The sequence below is a fragment of the Oncorhynchus mykiss genome, chromosome 9 (assembly GCF_013265735.2).
Source record: "Oncorhynchus mykiss isolate Arlee chromosome 9, USDA_OmykA_1.1, whole genome shotgun sequence".
In the NCBI taxonomy this organism is placed as follows: Eukaryota; Metazoa; Chordata; class Actinopteri; order Salmoniformes; family Salmonidae; genus Oncorhynchus; species Oncorhynchus mykiss.
This window is the reverse complement of record NC_048573.1, coordinates 12,036,037-12,045,554: the sequence shown is the minus strand read 5'-3', so window position 1 is coordinate 12,045,554 and position 9,518 is coordinate 12,036,037.

Sequence of the window (9,518 nt, the reverse complement as noted above, 5' to 3'; positions counted from 1 at the left end):
CCTCTCTCCCACTCCCTCTTTTCTCTGTCTGCCTCTCTCCATCCCACTCTACCCCCCTCTCTTCTTTCTCTCCATCCCTCTCTCCCACTCCCTATTTTCTCTGTCTGCCTCTCTCTGTCCCTCTCTACCCCCCTCTCTTCTTTCTCTCCATCCCTCTCTCCCACTCCCTCTTTTCTCTGTCTGCCTCTCTCTGTCCCTCTCTACCCCCCTCTCTTCTTTCTCTACATCCCTCTCTCCCACTCCCTCTTTTCTCTGTCTGCCTCTCTCTGTCCCTCTCTACCCCCTCTCTTCTTTCTCTCCATCCCTCTCTCCCACTCCCTCTTTTCTCTGTCCCTCTCTACCCCCCTCTCTTCTTTCTCTCCACCCCTCTCTCCCTCTCCCTCTTTTCTCTCTCCTTCCCTCTCTACCCCCCTCTCTTCTTTCTCTCCATCCCTCTCTCCCACTCCCTCTTTTCTCTGTCTGCCTCTCTCTGTCCCTCTCTACCCCCCTCTCTTCTTTCTCTCCATCCCTCTCTCCCACTCCCTCTTTTCTCTGTCCGCCTCTCTCCGTCCCTCTCTTCCTCTTTTCTCTCTCCTTCCCTCTCTACACCCCTCTCTTCTTTCTCTCCATCCCTCTCTCCCACTTCCTCTTTTCTCTGTCCGCCTCTCTCCATCCCTCTCTCCCACTTCCTCTTTTCTCTGTCCGCCTCTCTCCATCCCTCTCTCCCACTCCCTCTTTTCTCTCTCCTTCCCTCTCTACCCCCTCTCTTCTTTCTCTCCATCCCTCTCTACCCCCTCTCTTCTTTCTCACCTTCCCTCTCTACCCCCTCTCTTCTTTCTCTCCATCCCTCTCTACCCCCTCTCTTCTTTCTCACCTTCCCTCTCTACCCCCCTCTCTCCCTCTTCTCTCTCTCTTCACTTCCATCTATCTATCCATCTATCTATCTCACTCCTTCTTCTCTCTATTTGCCTATCTCCATCCTGACTCCACCTCTCTCCTTCCCTCTGTTCCCCTGCTTCCCTCCTGCATATGTCCATCCTAGCTCTAAGCCTCCAGTCTGTGAGGGTATATTACGCTTGAAGAGGCTGCATCAGCGGCAGCTTCATGACACACACACACACACACACACACACACACACACACACACACACACACACACACTACACTGTGGCCTCAGTTGGCACAGCATGAGTGTATATGTATGCATTATAAACTATCTTGTTTCAGGAATGTGTGTGTGTGTGTGTATGTATGTGTGTGTTTATTTACAGTAGCATTGTTGGTATCACTACGATTACATCGCAGGGCCATTCGTTCTGTGTGGTGTGGTGTGGTGTGGTGTGTGTGTGTGTGTGTGTGTGTGTGTGTGCAAAATCTCCGGAACCAAAGGTCACGTGTTCAATCCTAGTGGTAGAAACTCGTTCTTTGTTTTAATCACATCACTCCTGATCTGAAGGTCATGTGTTCACTCCCAGTGGTAGAAACACATTTTTGTAAATATATATATTTTTTTACTTTTCCTTCACTTTTCTCTGATGCTGTGGCATGTCTTTTTTCTCTCTTCCTCTCCTTTCTTTACCCCACTTCTCTCTCCTGTCTTTACCCCACCTCTCTCTTCTTCTCTCTTTACCCCACCTCTCTCTCCTGTCTTTACCCCACCTCTCTCTTCTTCTCTCTTTACCCCACCTCTCTCTCCTGTCTTTACCCCACCTCTCTCTTCTTCTCTCTTTACCCCACCTCTCTCTCCTGTCTTTACCCCACCTCTCTCTTCTTCTCTCTTTACCCCACCTCTCTCTCCTGTCTTTACCCCACCTCTCTCTTCTTCTCTCTTTACCCCACCTCTCTCTCCTGTCTTTACCCCACCTATCTCTTCTTCTCTCTTTACCCCACCTCTCTCTTCTTCTCTCTTTACCCCACCTCTATCTTCTTCTATATTTACCCCACCTCTCTCTCCTGTCTTTACCCCACCTCTCTCTTCTTCTCTCTTTACCCCACTTCTCTCTCCTGTCTTTACCCCACCTCTCTCTCCTGTCTTTACCCCACCTCCCTCTTCTTCTCTCTTTACCCCACTTCTCTCTCCTGTCTTTACCTCACCTCTCTCTCCTGTCTTTACCCCACCTCTCTCTTCTTATTCTCTCTTTACACCACCTCTCTCTTCTTCTCTCTTTACCCCACCTCTCTCTTCTTCTCTCTTTACCCCACCTCTCTCTTCTTCTCTCTTTACCCCACCTCTCTCTCCTGTCTTTACCCCACCTCTCTCTCCTGTCTTTACCCCACCTCCCTCTTCTTCTCTCTTTACCCCACTTCTCTCTCCTGTCTTTACCCCACCTCTCTCTTCTTCTCTCTTTACCCCACCTCTCTCTCCTGTCTTTACCCCACCTCTCTCTTCTTCTCTCTTTACCCCACCTCTCTCTCCTGTCTTTACCCCACCTATCTCTTCTTCTCTCTTTACCCCACCTCTCTCTTCTTCTCTCTTTACCCCACCTCTCTCTTCTTCTATATTTACCCCACCTCTCTCTCCTGTCTTTACCCCACCTCTCTCTTCTTCTCTCTTTACCCCACTTCTCTCTCCTGTCTTTACCCCACCTCTCTCTCCTGTCTTTACCCCACCTCCCTCTTCTTCTCTCTTTACCCCACTTCTCTCTCCTGTCTTTACCTCACCTCTCTCTCCTGTCTTTACCCCACCTCTCTCTTCTTATTCTCTCTTTACACCACCTCTCTCTTCTTATTCTCTCTTTACACCACCTCTCTCTTCTTCTCTCTTTACCCCACCTCTCTCTTCTTCTCTCTTTACCCCACCTCTCTCTTCTTCTCTCTTTACCCCACCTCTCTCTTCTTCTCTCTTTACACCACCTCTCTCTTCTTCTCTCTTTACACCACCTCTCTCTTCTTCTTTCCTCCCTCTCTTCTCCTTCTTTCCCCCCTCTCTTCTCCTCCTTTCCCCCCGCTCTTCTCCTTCTTTCCCCCCCTCTTCTCCTCCTTTCCCCCCTCTCTTCTCCTTCTTTTTCCTCTCTTCTCCTTCTTTTCCCCCTCTCTTCTCCTCCTTTTCCCCTCTCTTCTCCTTCTTTCCTCCCTCTCTTCTCCTTCTTTCCCCCCTCTCTTCTCCTTCTTTCCCCCCTCTCTTCTCCTCCTTTCCCCACTCTCTTCTCCTTCTTTCCCCCCTCTCTTCTCCTTCTTTCCCCCCTCTATTCTCCTTCCTTCCCCCCTCTCTTCTCCTTCTTTTCCCCTTCTATTCTCCTCCTTTTCCCCCTCTCTTCTCTTCCTTTCCCCCCTCTCCCCCTCTCTCTGATGCTGCGGCATGTGCTTGGCATGGATGTCCAGGGGATCTGAGAGACGCTGCCAGCTGGGGTAACTGTGCCAGCGGGCCATGTGCACGTACGCACGCACACACCCAACCCCCCCTTTGCCCTGACTGCCCAATCAGCATGCCGCCCCTCCCTCGCAGCGGAATTGAGAGGGAGAGTGGATAAGGGGATAAGAGTGGATAAGAGGGGAACAGGAGGGAGGGTGAAGAGGGGAAGGGAGGGGGAGCAGGAGAGGAAAATTCCACTGGGATATTGTCTGCTCCAGTGGCATTATACATAGACTGGTCTCGCGTTGCCATACCTCCAAAATCAGACGGGAGGCTACTGACTAGCGGCAGAACTAGAGGCTACTGACTAGCGGCAGAACTAGAGGCTACTGACTAGCGGCAGAACTAGAGGCTACTGACTAGCGGCAGAACTAGAGGCTACTGACTAGCGGCAGAACTAGAGGCTACTGACTAGCGGCAGAACTAGAGGCTACTGACTAGCGGCAGAACTAGAGGCTACTGACTAGCGGCAGAACTAGAGGCTACTGACTAGCGGCAGAACTAGAGGCTACTGACTAGCGGCAGAACTAGAGGCTACTGACTAGCGGCAGAACTAGAGGCTACTGACTAGCGGCAGAACTAGAGGCTACTGACTAGCGGCAGAACTAGAGGCTACTGACTAGCGGCAGAACTAGAGGCTACTGACTAGCGGCAGAACTAGAGGCTACTGACTAGCGGCGGAACAGGCAGCGCTAGATTCTTCTTTAAAACTCATTCATTGTGATAACATAATGTTGCTAAAGTAGTTTGCTAGCTAACTTATGGAGGAAACATTTGGTGTTTAGCATTGAGTGTGTACACTAGGTATAGCTTCCTATTAATTTCAAACAAAGTGACTGGCTTAGAGGTACGTTCGCAAGCTAATGGACAAATCGAAGATTGTTGTCGTGCACATTGCCAAACTCCAGAAATACTGCCCCGTCAAGCACCAAACTTCTGCGTTAGATATACAATTCATTAATTGAGTGACTAGGACTTCCTCAGCAAAATAAAACTACTTCACAATCAATTACGGATGTATGTATTGATATGGCCAGCTTTGTAGACCATTTCTCCCCTCTCGCTGCAGCTTCACCACGAAATAACAGAGAAATTCGCTCTAAAAACATTCTAAAATGTTTTGGCAGGTTTTGTCCTCACGCACTGTTGTTCCTATGGCACGAACCTCAAGTGCGTTCAGCTTGCTTGAAAGTTTACTACGTTGCGTAACGGTTTGTACTGAACGACACATTTCCCCAAAACGTTCTTGTACGGTCGTGAACAGACTTTGAGGCACGTTTGCTCCCGTTTGGTGGGTGTGGCTTGAAGCAATGAGTGACGTACAGTATTTAAAGAACAGTGGCCATGCTGACAGGGTTCCCCAACTCACAACATGACCATTTTTTTCAACTGGGTCGTCACTAGTTACCACAGCCACAAAGTCATAAACCCCGCCCATTTCAAAATTGTCTCTTCTTAATTCAAATCAAAGTAATTAAATCCGATTTTAAAACTAACCGCTAACATTATCCCTAACTTTAACCACACTGCAAACCTTATGCCTAATCCTATCCTTAAATGAAGACCAAAAAAAGCAACAACATAAAAATTATACATTTTTATGATATAGCCAATTTTGACTTTGTGGCTATTGTAACTAGTGAAAACATGCATTCTTTTGATCACGCACTCAACAAGTGCATGCAAATTTAACCAATAGGCCGTGCACATACAACTCCGATGTGATGATTCTCATACACAACAATGTGAAACATGACTATTTTCCTAGGAACCCTGCCATGTACAGTATGAACTGCCCCCTGATCTAGGATCAGTTTGGCCTTTTAGATAACAATGAATACAATCACATGGATACAGGGGGGATGATCCTAGATCAGCACTCCAACTCTGAGACTCTATGGCCCTAGATTATTACATGTGAATCTTGTGAACCATCATCCCTATTACCATTGTGCTCACAGACAGTACAGTAGGAAGAAGCTGGTGTGAACTCTAGGATATTTAACCTAGTTATTATCTCCTAATGTCGGCCCCATGGGGAACCCTCACTACCCTCACTCCTCAGCGTACACCCTGTCGTGTGTGCCACATAAGAGCAACAATCACACCCTTTGCATTAGAGAGGAAATCCTACAATCTTAGAAAAAAGACGCTATCTAGAACCTAAAAGGGTACTTTGGCTGTCCCCATAGGAGAACCCTTTGAGGAACCCTTTTTGGTTCCAGGTAGAACCATTTGGGTTCCATGTAGATACCCTACATGGAACGCAAAATAATTCTACCTGGAACCAAAAAGGGTTCTGCCTGGAAGCAAAGTTGTTCTTTGATGGGGACAGCTTTTTCTAAGAGTGTAGAACCTCTCCATAGAATATAGAACATGTTCCACAGCTCTCTCCTCACACTGTCATGTCCCAGATCCCCTTGCAGAGTTGATATTTGCATCACATTTGGAGTCCTAATTGTTTCAAAACCCCACCCCACCCCTCCACTACTACATATTTCTATCTAATAACTCCTTCCTCCCCTCCACTTCTACATCTTTCTATCTAATAACTCCTTCCTCCCCTCCACTACTACATCTTTCTATCTAATAACTCCTTCCACCCCTCCACTACTACATCTTTCTATCTAATAACTCCTTCCACCCCTCCACTACTACATCTTTCTATCTAATAACTACTTCCACCCCTCCACTACTACATCTTTCTATCTAATAACTCCTTCCACCCCTCCACTACTACATCTTTCTATCTAATAACTCCTTCCACCCCTCCACTACTACATCTTTCTATCTAATAACTCCTTCCTCCCCTCCACTTCTACATCTTTCTATCTAATAACTCCTTCCACCCCTCCTCTTCTCAATCTCTCCAACTCAACCTGTCCCTTCACCAATCCACCTCCACCTCCACCCCTCCATCCTCCTTCTCTCCATCCTTAGGGCCAGGTTTAGGGTACTTCAAAGGGTGTTATTACCATAGACTACTTATCAGTGGTGTAACCCTAAACCTGGAGTCTGTCTGTCTGTCTGTCTGTCTGTCTGTCTGTCTGTCTGTCTGTCTGTCTGTCTGTCTGTCTGTCTGTCTCTGTCCATCTTTCATCTAGAAGATTGAAGAGAAGTGATAGGAGAGACTAAGGCCTAGATTGAACTGGCATTAGCGAACACCCGCATAGCTGATGTTTTGTCAGGGTCGGAGGAGGAACAGCGTTGGAGCTGTCAAATCGGTAAGCAGCCGATCTTGATCATTGTCACGAAGACACACCCCTCCCACTCGAGTTAGACGTTTAGAACAAGAAGGTGTTGGCTATATACACAGGCTGCCAGTTGGGGAACCCTGGTGTAGACTAAATATAAATAATGACGCTCACATTGAACATAATGAAACAAAATAAGAAGGGCTTCTATTAGCCTAACGGAGGTGTAGATTACATCTCACATTCCAGTTTTCCTAATGGAGGTGTAGATTACATCTCACATTCCAGTGTTCTTAATGGAGGTGTAGATTACATCTCACATTCCAGTGTTCCTAATGGAGGTGTAGATTACATCTCACATTCCAGTGTTCTTAATGGAGGTGTAGATTACATCTCACATTCCAGTGTTCCTAATGGAGGTGTAGATTACATCTCACATTCCAGTGTTTCTAATGGAGGTGTAGATTACATCTCACATTCCAGTGTTCCTAATGGAGGTGTAGATTACATCTCACATTCCAGTGTTCTTAATGGAGGTGTAGATTACATCTCACATTCCAGTGTTCTTAATGGAGGTGTAGATTACATCTCACATTCCAGTGTTCTTAATGGAGGTGTAGATTACATCTCACATTACAGTGTTCCTAATGGAGGTGTAGATTACATCTCACATTCCAGTGTTCCTAATGGAGGTGTAGATTACATCTCACATTCCAGTGTTTCTAATGGAGGTGTAGATTACATCTCACATTCCAGTGTTCCTAATGGAGGTGTAGATTACATCTCATATTCCAGTGTTCCTAATGGAGGTGTAGATTACATCTCACATTCCAGTGTTCCTAATGGAGGTGTAGATTACATCTCACATTCCAGTGTTCCTAATGGAGGTGTAGATTACATCTCACATTCCAGTGTTTCTAATGGAGGTGTAGATTACATCTCACATTCCAGTGTTCCTAATGGAGGTGTAGATTACATCTCATATTCCAGTGTTCCTAATGGAGGTGTAGATTACATCTCACATTCCAGTGTTCCTAATGGAGGTGTAGATTACATCTCACATTCCAGTGTTTCTAATGGAGGTGTAGATTAAATCTCACATTCCAGTGTTCCTAATGGAGGTGTAGATTACATCTCACATTCCAGTGTTCCTAATGGAGGTGTAGATTAAATCTCACATTCCAGTGTTCCTAATGGAGGTGTAGATTACATCTCACATTCCAGTGTTCCTAATCGAGGTGTAGATTACATCTCACATTCCAGTGTTCCTAATGGAGGTGTAGATTACATCTCACATTCCAGTGTTCCTAATCGAGGTGTAGATTACATCTCACATTCCAGTGTTCCTAATCGAGGTGTAGATTACATCTCACATTCCAGTGTTCCTAATGTAGGTGTAGATTACATCTCACATTCCAGTGTTCCTAATGGAGGTGTAGATTACATCTCACATTCCAGTGTTCCTAATGGAGGTGTAGATTAAATCTCACATTCCAGTGTTCCTAATGGAGGTGTAGATTACATCTCACATTCCAGTGTTCTTAACAGAGGTGTAGATTACATCTCACATTCCAGTGTTCCTAATGGAGGTGTAGATTACATCTCACATTCCAGTGTTCCTAATGGAGGTGTAGATTACATCTCACATTCCAGTGTTCCTAATGGAGGTGTAGATTACATCTCACATTCCAGTGTTTCTAATGGAGGTGTAGATTACATCTCACATTCCAGTGTTTCTAATGGAGGTGTAGATTACATCTCACATTCCAGTGTTCCTAATGGAGGTGTAGATTACATCTCACATTCCAGTGTTCCTAATGGAGGTGTAGATTACATCTCACATTCCAGTGTTCTTAACAGAGGTGTAGATTACATCTCACATTCCAGTGTTCCTAATGGAGGTGTAGATTACATCTCACATTCCAGTGTTCCTTATGGAGGTGTAGACTACATCTCACATTACAGTGTTCCAACTTGTATACCAGGCTGCTGTAGTCAATGAAGGCTATTCATTGACTACAGCTCAGCGTTCAACACCATGGTGCCCTCGAAGCTCATCAATAAGCTAAGGACCCTGGGACTAAACACCCCCCTCTGAAACTGGATCCCGGACTTCCTAACGGGCCACCCCCAGATGGTAAGGGTAGGTAACAACACATCCGCCACACTGATCCTCAACACAGGGACCCGTCAGGGGTGCGTGCTCAGTCCCCTCCTGTGCTCCCTGTTCACTCATGACTGCACGGTCAGGCACGACTCCAACACCATCATTGAATTTGGCAATGACACAACAGTGGTAGCCCTGATCCCCGAAAGTGACTAGTCATCAGGATAGATAATAATAAGGTATTTGAGGTAGATATGTACATGAAGTCAGGGTAATGTTACTAGGCATCAGGATAAATGATAATAATAAGGTATTTGAGGTAGATATGTACATGAAGGCAGGGTAAAGTGACTAGGCATCAGGATAGATAATAATAAGGTATTTGAGGTAGATATGTACATGAAGGCAGGGTAAAGTGACTAGTCATCAGGATAGATAATAATAAGGTATTTGAGGTAGATATGTACATGAAGGCAGGGTGAAGTGACTAGACATCAGGATAGATAATAATAAGGTATTTGAGGTAGATATGTACATGAAGGCAGGGTAAAGTGACTAGTCATCAGGATAGATAATAATAAGAGTAAAATAAAGAACAGAGTAGGACCAGAATATTAAAGTGTGTGAGTGAGAGTGTATATACTGTGTGCATAGAGTCAGTGCAGATAATCCGGCTAACCATGAATTAACTATTTAATGACTTGGGGGTAGAAGCTGTCTCGGAGCCTGTTGATCCGAGAGCCGATGCTCCGGTACCGTTTGCCGGATGGTAGCAAAGGGAACAGCTTGTATTAATATTAATGTGACACCTCTGGGTAGATGTTGTAACCATAAAATCTGTGTCCATTTATGAAGGATGTGATGATTGGTTAAATTGTTGGACACA